The sequence below is a fragment of the Hemitrygon akajei genome, chromosome 10, assembly GCF_048418815.1.
Source record: "Hemitrygon akajei chromosome 10, sHemAka1.3, whole genome shotgun sequence".
In the NCBI taxonomy this organism is placed as follows: domain Eukaryota; kingdom Metazoa; phylum Chordata; class Chondrichthyes; order Myliobatiformes; family Dasyatidae; genus Hemitrygon; species Hemitrygon akajei.
This window is the reverse complement of record NC_133133.1, coordinates 19,970,964-19,984,614: the sequence shown is the minus strand read 5'-3', so window position 1 is coordinate 19,984,614 and position 13,651 is coordinate 19,970,964. Positions and strand designations below refer to the sequence as shown.

The following is a 13,651-nucleotide window of genomic DNA, read 5'->3' as shown; positions in this document are numbered from 1 at the left end:
AGGAAAGGGTTAGATTGATCTTGGAGAAGGTTAAAAGTCCGAACAATATCATAGGCTGAAGAACCTGTACTGTGTTGTAGTGTTCATGTCCTCTTAAATGAGCAAGTGATGGAAATATTCAGGTTGGGATGCATTCAAAGGCAGTGAAAGGGTTAATCTTGTCATGACCTTGAATACATGGGTTGTACTCAATAGTAGTATCTTCTGAACAGAATTGGGTGTTGTACCATGACCAGGAACCATACAGATGAGATATAGAATCCTTCACCACCAACTTCCAGAGGGATGAAAAATTATTGTGATCACTTAGTTAATTAGTAACAGATGTTAAATATGAAGTTGGGTTCTGTTGATGGGTACAAGCCTGACAGATTCTGTGGCTGATGTACTTGACTAACCCTCACCTTCGGCCTATTGTTGTGCCAGAACGGTTAACAGAAAAGAAATTTATGTGAGCCTTTCTATGTGATTTAAGGGTGTGGTTTAGAACAGTGAGCTTTTACACCTGTGACCTGGGTTTGTAATAGGTCTAAGCTAATGAAACAAATCCAAGTTACTGTTCCATACTGTCATTCTCAACCAAATTGCTACTGGACCTGAGCATAAAGCTGTGCTCACTTTAGCTGCATGGTGTTTGACAAGTACTGCATTCTTCAATTGGCTTCAGCTGCCTGATGCACAATTGGTCTCACCAGCCCACCATCCACTGGTACCAAAATAAACCCAGAGGTCAACACACGAAATGCTGGAGGAGCTCAGCAGGTCAGACAGCTTCTATGGAAATGAATAAACAGTTGACGTTTTGGGCCGACTCATCAGTGCTGACCCTACTCTAAGATCAATCTAACCCTTCCCTCCGACATAGCCCTTCATTTTCCTATCATCCATGTGCCTATCCAAGTTTCTTAAATGTCCCTAATGTATCTGCATTTACTACCACCTCTGGCAGTGCAGTCCCACATTATTAAAAACTTGCCTCTAACATCCTCCCCTATACTTTCTAGTAATTGCCTTAAAAATGATGCTCCCTCTATTAAGTATTTCCAACCCTTTCCTCTTTGCAAAACTACTTGCATTCTCCCTTATCTTTGCCTCATTAAGGTAGACAGGGAGAAAAATTCATCGTTGGTTATCAGAGCTAAATGACAGTGGGTTCGTTGTCTGAATCAAGAATGTAACCAGTGGTCAATATTGTGACCTGTAATTAATGTCAGTAACTGAAGACAAATTGCTCTTGCTTTGTTCACTGACTCTCCATTTGCACCTGTTTACATCTTTAACTATTCACAGACAGTCTGCCTCTCCAGCAGCCAGTCCCAGTTTGTGAAATAGGCAACATTTCAAGCACCTTTTCAGGAAATCAAGACGTTACAAAGCATTTTACAACCAAAACTACATTGTAACACGAGGAATTTTCATGTACCAATTTCTCAAACCCAGGAACGTGCTAACGACTAAGTCAGGACATAAGAAAGGTAGGGAACCCCTGGACTAGATGAAGAATTTTGACACAGCAATTTCCTAAAACCAGGAATAGATTAATAGCTAGGTGACCAGTGTTGAAATAGCCTGGTGTGAACACATTGGTTACCTTATACCTTGCATTTATTTCAATCAGTCTGCAGTGTTTCACAGTGTATGATCACAATCTACATTATGATCTTGCACTTTATCATTTACCTGCACAGTACTTTTTCAGTAGCCTTTACATTTTCCTCTGCACTGTTACTGTTTCATTTGTACTGTTTTGCAACTATATTGACCAAATATATGCCACTTCTTACCCCACATAACAGTACTGGGTCCGTAGGCTTATGTACCGGTATATGCCGTGACATTTCAGGTGCTTGTCCAGATCCTTAAATGCTTTCTCCACCAGTTTGTCTTACATATTGCATATACAGAATAAATCATGACACAGTTCATTGAACTAGAATAAGGTAGAGCAATAACAAAGCAAATTAAGTGTAAATGCTACTGAAAAAAATGCAGTACAAGTAAATGATAAAGTGAAAGATCATAAACATAAGACATAGGAACAGAATTAGGCCATTGGGCACAAAGAGTCTTCTTAGCCGTTTCATCATGGCTGATCCACTTTTCCTCTCAGCCCTCACCTCCTGCATTCTCCCCATATCCTTTCATGCCCTGACCAATCAGAAATCTATGAACCTCTGCCTTAAATGTATATAAAGACCTGGCCTCCACAGGAGCGTCTGGCAATGAATTCCACAGATTCACCACTCTCTGCCTAAAGAAATTCCTCCTCATCTCTTCTAAAATGATACCCCTCTATTCTGAGGTTGTGCCCAAAGCTGCTCACAATTCTCCAAGTGAGGCCTCACCCATGCTTTATAAAGTCTCAACATTATCCACCTATCTTCACATCATCTGCAAACTTTGCAACAAAGTCATCAATTCCGTTATCCTAATCATCAACATATAACGTAAAAAGAATCGGTCCCAACACAGACACCTGTGGAATACCACTAGTCACCGGCAGCCAACCAGAAAAGGCTCCCTTTAATCCCACTCTTTGCCTCCTGCCAATCAGCCACTGCTTTATCCATGTTAGAATCTTCCCTGTAATACCATGGGCTCATAGCTTGTTAAGCAGCCTCATGTGTGGCACCTTGTCAAAGGCCTTCTGAAAATTCAAGTACTCAACATCAATCGATTCTCCTTTGAAGAAATAACTGCTTGTTATTTCTTCAAAGAATTCTAACAGATTTGTCAGGCAGGATTTTCTCTTGAGGAAACCATGCTGACTATGACCTATTTGAACATGTGCCTCAAGTACACTGAAACCTCATCCTTACCAATCAACTCTGACACCTTCTCAACCACTGAGGTCAGACTAATGGCCTATAATTTCCTTCCTTCTACCTCTCTCCCTTCTCTTGAAAAGTAGAGTGATATTTGCAATTTTCCAGTCTTCCGGAACCTTTCCAGAATCTAGTGTGGCTTGAAATGTCACTACTAATGCTTCCACAATCTCTTCAGCTACTTCCTTCAGAACCCTGGGGTATACACCATTTAGCGCAGGTGACTTATCTACCTTCAGTCCTTTCAGTTTCCCATGAAACTTCTCTCTAGTTATGCCAAATTCACACACCTCATGACCCCTGACACCTGGAACTTCCACCATAGTGTCCTCCACATTTGGTCACTCCTCCACTCAGAGAAATTGCCGTGAAACTCTGCCTTTGAAATCTTGATCGCCCTCCTGATTAAAAGGTAGCTCTCTTTACGCAGCCCCGTCGTAGATTGTCCAACTCTGGTACATTGTGAGGCCAAGTCCTTTTTATCACTCAAGGTCCATTCAACAGTCTGATAACAGCGGGGTAGAAGCTGTCCTTGATCCTGGTGTGTGCTTTCAGGCTTTTGTGTCTTCCACCCGATGGGAGAGAGGAGTAGAGAGAATGTCCAGGGTGGTGGGGCCTTTAATCATGCTGGATGCTTTGTTACTGAAGCAGTGAGAAGTATAGGCAGAGACCGTAGAGGGAAAACTGGTTGCTGTGATGGTATCACCATTCATTATATAAACCACTAATTTAATGCTAAAGTTGGACTGGTACATGGGTAGGAAAGGTTTTAGAGTTGTTTGTCTTTAAAAGATTAGATTAGCTTTATTTGTCACATGTACATCAATGAATTGTGTCATTTGTGTCACAGTGTGAGAATGTGCTGGGGGCACCATGCTTCCACCATTATAGCATGCCCACAACTTACTAACCATAACCCACGTCTTTGGAATGTGGGAGGAATCCCACACAGCCACAGGGAGAGAGTACAAACTCCGAAAGCCAGTGGGGGCTTAGAAGGTTATGGGTCAAGAATGATGAAATGGGATTAGATTTGGATGGGCATCTTAAGCAGCACAGACCAGGTGGGCTGAAGCGCCATTTTCTGTGCTGTACGATTCTACGATAGTATTTTAATCAACTAAATTTCATTTCATACGATTCCTTATAAAAATGAGAGAAACACACATAAAATGCTGGAGGACCTCCGCAGGTCAGGTTGTCTTTACGGAGAGGAATGAAGAGTCAACGTTTCAAGCTAAGACTTCATCAGGACCCAAAACATCAACTCTATTCCTCTCCATAGGCACTGCCTGACCTGCTGAGATCCTCTAGCATTGTGTATATGTTAATCTGGATTTCCAGTATCTACAAAATATATTTGTTATAATTTTTTTTAGACATACATGGCAGAACAAATACCTTGCTGAACTTCAGTGTTACACAGCTCCAGTTAGGACACCATATGTGAGATAAATTAGCACAATGATTAAACTTTCCGCATGAGCAATTCTTAAAACATATTCATGCTAGCGATGCAAAGCTAATATTAAACAGGTGTCGAGTGTTTAATTTAGTGTAACTATCTCATGCGGTCTGTACTCTAGGGTCACAGTGACACCTAAACTAAACAAAAGGAATGCTGCCACAGGGAAGCAGCATCTGTCATCAAGACGTGCCACCATCCAGACAGTGTTCTCTTTCCACTGCTGCCATCAGGATCTAATCATTGTCCCTATACAACCTACTACAACCCTCCACGCTATCCACAACTCCACCAACTTTCATGTCATCTGAAAACTTACCAACCCACCCTTCCACCTCTTCACCCAAGTCATCGATAAAAATCACCCAGAGTAAGGGTCAGAGAGCAGATCCCTGTGGAACACCACTGGACTGGACCCTGACTGGGCAGAATAAGCTCCATCTAATACCACCCTCTGCCTTCTATTGGCAAGGCAACTCTGAATCCATATTGCCACATTTCTCTGGATCCACTGCCTCCTGACTTTCTGAATGAGCCAACTATAGGAAGTACTGTTAGATGTCTTTCTAACATCCATGTACACCACATCCACTGCTCTAAATTTGTTTTGTCACTTCCTCGAAGAATTCAGTCAGATTCGAGGCATGGTCTGCCCTTACAAGGCTATGCTGACTATCTCTAGTTAAAGTATGCTTTTCCAAATACTCATAAATCCTGTCTCTAAGAATCTTCTCCAATAATTTGCCCACCACTGAAGTAGGACTCACTTGAGAAAATACATCAACCTAACTGAGTTTTGTACATGGATAAATACGGTGTTGTTTGTGAAATGGCACTGAGGTTTGAAAAAGTGTTAGATAGACAAGGTTTCAGCTTACATTGAAGATGAGGTAATGGGATGATATAAAAATCCAGTCCAGATCACAAGAAGGATCTATTCATTGAATTGATTCAGGTTCAGGAACAGTTATTATCCTACAACCATCAGGCTCCTGAAACAGCAAGGATAACTTCACTCTCCTCAATACTGAACTATTTCCACAAACTATGGGCTCACTTTCAAAGGCTCTACAACTCATAAGACATAGGAGCAGAATTAGTCCATTTGACTCATCGAGTCTGCTCCACCATTTCAATATGGCTGATCTGTTTTTCCTGTCAGCCCCAGTCTCCCTGTATCCCTTTATGCACTGACCAATCAAGAATCTATCACTCTCTGCCTTAAATATTCATAAAGACTTGGCCTCCACAGCTGCCTGTAGCAATGAATTCCACAGATTCACCACTCCCTGGCTAAAGAAATTCCTCCTCATCTCCATTCTAAGCAGACACTACTCTATTCTGAGGCTGTGTCCTCTGGTCTTTGATTCTTCCACGAAAGGAAACATCCTCAAGTCAAATCAAGTCACTTTTTATTGTCATTTCGACCATAACTGCTGGTACAGTACACAGTAAAAATGAAATATTTTTCAGGACCATGGTGCTACATGAACAATACAAAAACTACATTGAACTACGTAAACCAGCACAAAAACTACCCTAGACTACAGACCTATCCAAGACTGCATAAAGTATACAGAACAGTGCAGGCATTACAATAAATAATAAACAAGACAATAGGCACAGCAGAGGGCAGTAGGTTGGTAGTCCGATGGCTTGGGGGAAAAATTTGTTACATAAATAAACAGCTGGATGGCGACATCCGGGATTCCGTCCGTTTATGTCCTCCCACTGAGTATTTCATTGCCACAGATGTAGTCCAATTAGTTTAATGTCCATTGGAGAGCAGAATGGATGGGAGAGCTGGCTGGCTAGGGCTTGTTTTTTTCCTGGCACGGACTTCTGCCCGCTCGCCTCACTTCCACTTCCTCGCACACCGCTTACAACATCCCCAACTCCGGCCACCGGCATCAGGCGACTCCGAGGACTGCAGGCCCGATTCCCTCAGCAAGCCGAGGTCGCGCAATCTAACCAGCAGATTTTCATGAAGGTTTGTTTTTGTGCGATCTCTATATTGTAGCAGTATCTGGCGATGGTAGATAGTCGCTCTGTTATCCATTGCCCTAAAACCTGATTGTGCCTTAAAATTAAATTAAAAAACTAAATTAAAGTAGCGCCAGATCCGAAAGGCCGCTGCTGCCGTGTGCTGCACCGCCTACATGAAGGACATCCTCTCCACATTCACCCTATCCAGGCCTTTCACCATATGATAGGTTTCAATGTCACCCCTCATTCTTCTGAATTCCAGTGAATACAGACCCAGAGACATCTAACGGTCTTCATATGACAAGCTGTTCAAACCTGGGATCATTTTCATGAACTTGCTTTGAACTCTTTCCAGTTTCAGCACATCCTTTCTAAGTTAAGGTGCCCAAAACTGCTCACAATACTCCAAGTAAGGCCTCACCAGTGCGTTATAAAGTTTCAACATTACATCCTTGCTTTTATATTCTAGTCCTCTTGAAATTAATGCTAACATTGCATTTGCTTTCCTCACCACAGGATCAACCTGCAAATTAACCTTTAGGCAATCCTGCACAAGGGCTCCCAAGTCCCTTTGCACATCAGTATTTTTGTATTTTCTCTCCATTTAGAAAATAGTCAAGACTTTCATTTCTTCTATCAAAGTGCATGACCATGCACTTCCTGATACTGTATTCCATCTGTCACTTCTTTGCCCATTATCCTAATCTAAGTCCTTCTGTAGCATCTCTTTCTCAAAACTGCCTGTTCCTCCACCTATCTTCATATCACTTGCAAACTTTGCAATAAAGCCATCAGTTCCATCATCCAAATCATTAACATATAACATAAAAAGAATCAGTTTCAGCACAGACCCTTGTGAACACCACTATTCACCAGCAGCCAACCAGAAAAGGCTCCCGTTATTCCCATTATTTGCCTCCTGCCAGTCATCTACTGTTTTATCCATACTAGAATCTTCTAGCCCATAGCTTGTTAAGCAACCTCATATGTGGCACCTTGTCAAAGGCCTTCTGAAAATCCTAATATACAAAAATCAACTGGCTATCCTTTGTTTATCCTGCTTGTTATATTTTCAAAGAATTCCAACAGATTTGTCAGGCAAGATTTTCCCTAGAGGAAACCATGCTGACTATGGCCTCATTTGATCATGTGCCTCAAAGAACTCTGAAACTGCATCATTCACGATCAATTCCAACATCTTCCCAACCACTGGCCTATAATTTCCTTTCTACTGCCTCTCTCCCTTCTTGAAGAGTGGAGTGACATTTATGATATTCCAGTCTTCAGGAACCCATTCCAAAATCTAGTACTTCTTGAAAGATTACTAATGCCTCTGCAATCTCTTCAACTACCTCTTTCAGAACCCTGGGATATACACCATCTGGTCCAGGTGACTTAACTACCTTCAGACCTTTCAGTTACCTAAGAACCTTCTCCTTAGTTATATTAACTTCACACACTTCATACCATCTGACACCTAGAACTTTCACCATTCTGCTAATGTCTTCCACAGTGAAGACTGATGCAAGATACTTAATCAATTTGTCCACCATTTCTTTGCCCCCCCTCACTCCATTTTTACCACTCCAGCATCTTCTGGTGGTCCGATATCCACTCTCACCTCTCTTTTTATAATTTATGTATCTGAAGAAAATTTGGTACATCTTTAATATTATTGGCTAGCTTATTTTTATATTCCTTCTTTAACTTCTCAATGACTTTATAGTCGCCTTCTGTTGGCACTTAAAAGCTTCCCAATCCTCTAACTTCCCACTCACTTTTGCTCTATTATATGCCCTCTCTTTGGCTTCAGTGTTGGTTTTGACTTCTCTTGTTAGCCACAGTTGTGTCAGCTTCCTCTTTGGGATGTATATATACTGCACCTTCCAAATTGCTTCTAGAAATTCCATTGCTGCTCTGCCAACAACCCTGCCAGTGTTCTTTTCCAATTAATTCTGGTCAACTCCTTTCTCATGCCTCTGTAATTTGCTTAACTCTACTGTTACATCTGACTTCAGCTTCTTCTCAAAATTCAAAGTGAATTTGATCATATTATGATCACTTGCCCTTAAAAGTTTTTTTTACCTTAAACTTTCTAATCAATTCCAGTTCATTACACAACGTCCAATCCAGAATAGCTAATCCCTTAGTGGGCTCAACCATGAGCTGCTCTATAAAGCAATCTCATAGTCATTCTAGAAATTCCCCTCTTGGGATCCAGTACCAACCCAATTTTCCTAATCTACCTGCATATTAAAATCCCTACATGACTATTGTAACATGGTCCTTTTGGCATGCATTTTCTATCTCCCTTTCTAATTTGTAGACCACAACCTTACTACTGTTTGTGGCTCTGTATATAACTTCCATCAGGGTCTTTTTACCCTTGCAATTCCTTAGCTGTATGCACAATAATTCAACACCTTATGTCACCTCTTTCTATTGATTTCCCGCAGCCTTGCGACTGTCCACTCGGAAACACCTGCGTGTTTCAGCCTCAGAGATGACCAGGCTGCAGGTCGCGTCAACAGCTCTCCTCAGGGGTTCAGTGTTGGCAACATCGAATCGAGCGTAAAAAAGATTTATGCTCATTGCACTTTTTGGTAGCTTTTACACTTTATTCTGCAGTTATTGTGTTAACTTTATTCTAGTTCAATGCACTGTGTAATGATTTGATCTGTATGAAGAGTATGCAAGACAACTTTTCACTGTACATGTGACAATAACATTATCAATACCAATAACAATAATAATGTTGATGGCTATGGTACAGTTTTTTTTAAAGCAGAAGTATTCTATGTTAACAGTTCTGCACTCATTATGCAATGCAGTGATCAGATTAAAACATGGCAACCAATCTTAAAACAATACTGTGATATGTTGTATTTGTCAAGGCATTAATTCTCCATTGAAATTAATGAGGGTAATTGAGAACTAATTTATCTCAGTACATTGCAGTTAGTAAGCCAACAGATCCTGACCAGGTAACCATCAAAGCAATTACACTTGGCATGTTCAAGACTTATCTCCATAGTCCTAATAACACACTTACAAAAAAAATCTGTATCATTAAACCAAATTAAAAAGAGGTTAATTTAATGGAATAAATTGTTCCCAGAGCCAAGAATCAATTAATCTTTCTTCAAGATTAATTAGAGAAAGATCAAAGTTTATAGATTAATTAATAGAGCTGAAAATTGTACAGGATGTATGTTTATTCTGACCTCTTCTTATCCTGACGATGTGTTTTATTTGTATCTTTCTCCCCTTGTACAACTTTCTCTATACAGATATCCATAGTTTCTGGGATGCAAGGCTTCAAATTTCAAAAGTTCAAAGTAAATTTATTATCAAAGTACATATATGTCACCATATACAGCCATGAGATTTGTTTTTTTGTGGGCATACACAGTAAATCCAAGAAACACAATAGAATTAATGAAAGACCGCATCCAACAGGGCAAACAATATGCAAAGGGCAACAAACTGCAAATATGATTAATAATAATAAATTATCAAAATACGTAAGAGACAACAAATTCAAGATGATAAATGTAGAAAATCCCAAGAACCAGAAACAATGCATCATATTACAGGATCATCTAGCAGCTTAACTCAACCTGATTACTTACACAAAAAAACATCATTCACCAAAATCTTGCCTTAAAGTACAAATTCATTAAAAAGATCATAACTGACTATAAATACAAACCTGATCTAGTTTTAGAGTCAGAATTCCATATATTATATTATGACTGATACATTATTACAGTTAGAACAATCCATGATAACCATCTGGATATGATAATGCAGGATACACAAGCAAAAACAATTTACTTAATAGATATAGCCATTCCAAACACATATAACATACGGAAATCAATAAGTGAAAAACACCAAAAATATGCTGGAGGAAATTGAAAGACTTTGGAACATGAACATTAACATTGTTTAGATAGTAATATCAACAAATGGTATCATCCCAAAGTCACCACACAATAGCATAAACAAGTAGGGCCAACAGCAATATCAATGTAAATCTCCAGAAAGCCATGATACTAAACACCACTAGAGTAGTCCAAATGTTCCCAGCAATTGAGAAATGAGTGGGTTTGGCTATGCCCATACCTCAGATTTTACCAGCTTGAGCTGAGAAAAAATTAACAATAATAATAATAATAATAAATAAGCAATAAATATTCAGAATGAGATGAAGAGTCCGTGAAAGTGAGTCCAAAGGTTGTGGGAACAGTTCAGTGATGGGGTGAGTAAAGTTGAATGAAGTTATCCCCACTGGTTCAAGAGGCCGATGGTTGAAGGGTAATAACTGTTCCTGATCCAGATAGTGAGAGTCCTGAGGCTCCTGTACCTTCTTCCTGATGGGAGCTCTGAGAAGAGAGCATTGTCTGGATGAGGAGTGTCCTTGATGATGGATACTGCTTTCCTGCAACAGCACTCCATTAGCTGTGCTCAGTAGGGGGAAGGGATTTAACCATGGTGGACTGGGCCGCATCCACTACTTTTTGTAGGATTTTCCAGTCCAGGGCATTGTTTACATACCAGGCTGTAATGCAACCAGTCAATATACTTTCCACCACACACATATATAGAAGTTTGTCACAGCTAGATGTCATGCTGAATCTTCAGAAACTTCTAAGAAGGCAGAGGCACTGCTATACTTTCTTTGTAATTGCACTGAGGAATTTAAAGATGCTGACTCTCTCCACCTCTGATCCCCTGACGAGGACTGGCTCAGGAACCTGCAGTTTCCTCCTCCTGAAGTTGATAATCAGCTCCTTGTTCTTACTAACATTGAGTAAGAGTTCAAAGTTGTGGCACACACTCAGCCAGATTTTCAATCTCCCTCCAATATACTGATCTGTCATTTCCTTTGGTTCAGTCAATGATAGTGGTGCCGTCAGTGAACTTAAATATGGCATTGAAGCTGGGTTTAGTGGAGTTGGGATTATCCAGGTATTTTGCAGTGTGATGTGGTTTTCTGTCTCCATCCTCGTCAGGCAGTGAACTTCCAATCCCTTCCCAACATGAGCGAAAATGTTTCATTTCAAATATCCTCCAATCCAGGAGTTTGCAACCTTCTTTTATGCCATGGACCACTACCATTAACCAAGGGGTTTGTGGACTCCAGGTTGGGAACTTCTGCTCTAATCCTTCCATCAGTTACCTTAAATCTATGTACCTTATCATATCTTTTCCACTAAGGTTATTAAGACTAGAAGACCATAAGACATGGGAGCAGAATTAGGCTATTCATCCCATCAAGGCTACTCCACCATTCCATCATGACTGATTTATTATTCCTCTCAACCTCATTCTCCTGACTTCTCCTTGTAAATTTTGATGTCCTTATTAATTAGGAACCTATCAACTTCCGCTTCAAATATACCCAATGACTTGGCCTCCAAAGCTGAATGTGGCAATGTATAAATGTTCCCTATCTCTCTTTTAAACCACCCATCTCCTCTGTTGTTTGTCTCTTAGAAACATAGAAAACCTACAGCACAATACAGGCCCTTTGGCCCACAGAACTGTGCCAAACATGTCCCTACCTTGGAAATCACCTAGGGTTACCCATAGCCCTCTATTTTTCTGAGCTCCAGGTACCTATCCAGGAGACTCTTTAAAAAGACCCTATCGTATCCGCCTCCACCACTGTCTCCAGTAGCCCATTCCATGCACTCAACACTCTGCACAAAAAACTTACCCCTGACATCACCTCTGTACCTACTTCCAAGCACCTTAAAACTGTTATTATCTTATATACCTCTCATTATCTTATACACCTCTATCAGGTCACCTCTCATCCTCCGTCACTCCAAGGAAAAAAGGCCGAGTTCACTCAACCTATAAGGCATCCTCCCCAATCCAGGCAACATCCTTGTAAATCTCCTCTGCACCCTTTCTATGATTTCCACATCCTTCCTATAGTGAGGCGACCAGAACTGAGCACAGTACTTCAAGTGGGGTCTGACCAGGGTTCTATAGAGCTGTAACATAACCTCTCAGCTCCTAAACTCAATCCCACAATTGATGAAAGCCAATGCACCATATGATTTCATAACCACAGAGCCAACCTGCACAACTTTGAAGTCCTATGGACCCCCAAGATCCGTCTGAGCCTCCACACTGCCAAGAGTCTTACGATTAATACTATAATCTGTCATCATATTTGACCTACCAAAATGAACCACCTCACACTTCTCTAGGTTGAACTCCATCTGCCACTTCCCAGCCAGTTTTGCATCCTATCAATGTCCTTCTGAAACCTCCGACAGCCCTCCACACTATCCACATCTCCAACCTTTGTGTCATCAGCAAATTTACTAACCCATCCCTCCACTTCTTCATCCAGGTCATTTATAAAAATCACAAAGAATAAGGGTCCCAGAACAGATCCCTGAGGCACACCACTGGTCACTGACCTCAATGCAAAATATAACCACTCTTTGCCTTCTGTGGGCAAGCCAGTTCTGGATGCACAAAGCAACGCTCCCTTGGATCCCATGCCTCCTTACTTTCTCAATAAGCCTTGCATGGGGTACCTTGTCAAAAGCCTTGCTGAAATCCATATACACTACATCTACTGCTCTTCCTTCATCGACGTGTTTAGTCTCATCCTCCAAAAATTCAATCAGACTCATAAGGCACAACCTGCCCTTGACAAAGCCATGCTGACTATTCCTAATCATATTATGCCTCTCCAAATGTTCATAAATCCTGCCTCTTAGGATCTTCTCTATATTACCAACCACTGAAGTAAGACTCACTGGCCTACAACTTCCTGGGCCATCTCTACTCCCTTTCTTGGATAATGGAACAACATCCACAACCCTCCAATCCTCCGGAACCTCTCCCGTCCCCATTGATGATGAAAAGATGATCACCAGAGGATCAGCAATCTTCTATTGATAATCGTTTTGTCATCACCAAAAGCCCATTGGGAGATTTGGGACCAAAGCTATTTTGATCAGAAATAATAGAGGTCACCACTCTCCATGACTTCAGGGGAGACAGGAACGGCCACTGCAAGGGGAACATCCAATTTATGTAAGTAAAAGAAATCAAAGGCCAGTACGCCAGGGTTGAGAACTCCTTTGAGGTGGGTCTGAGTGAAGTCTCCTGAAGCGTTTGTTGTGCTGCAGTTATTGTGATCATCAAAGGAAGGAAATGGGAGGGAAAAATATTTGAACTTACCTTCACACCACAGGAGAACCTTTTCAAAGCATTTAATGCTTGTTTGATCCCACTAATACTATCATTGCCCTGAAAACATCAAATAATTAAATTCTGGTTAATGTCCTGTGAAATTTTTACACAAAGGTATAAAAACAGGGATTTTAGTTGCTATGATATG

General features: G+C 40.8%; 1 long non-coding RNA gene across 1 annotated transcript; it reads left to right on the top strand.

The window, feature by feature from the left end:
- The first annotated feature begins 6,148 nt into the window (after window positions 1–6,148).
- LOC140734052 (uncharacterized) lies at window positions 6,149–9,144 on the top strand. The gene is made up of 2 exons (XR_012100453.1): window positions 6,149–6,280; window positions 8,733–9,144. It is a non-coding gene; the product is annotated as an uncharacterized lncRNA (long non-coding RNA).
- Window positions 9,145–13,651: the final 4,507 nt, after the last annotated feature.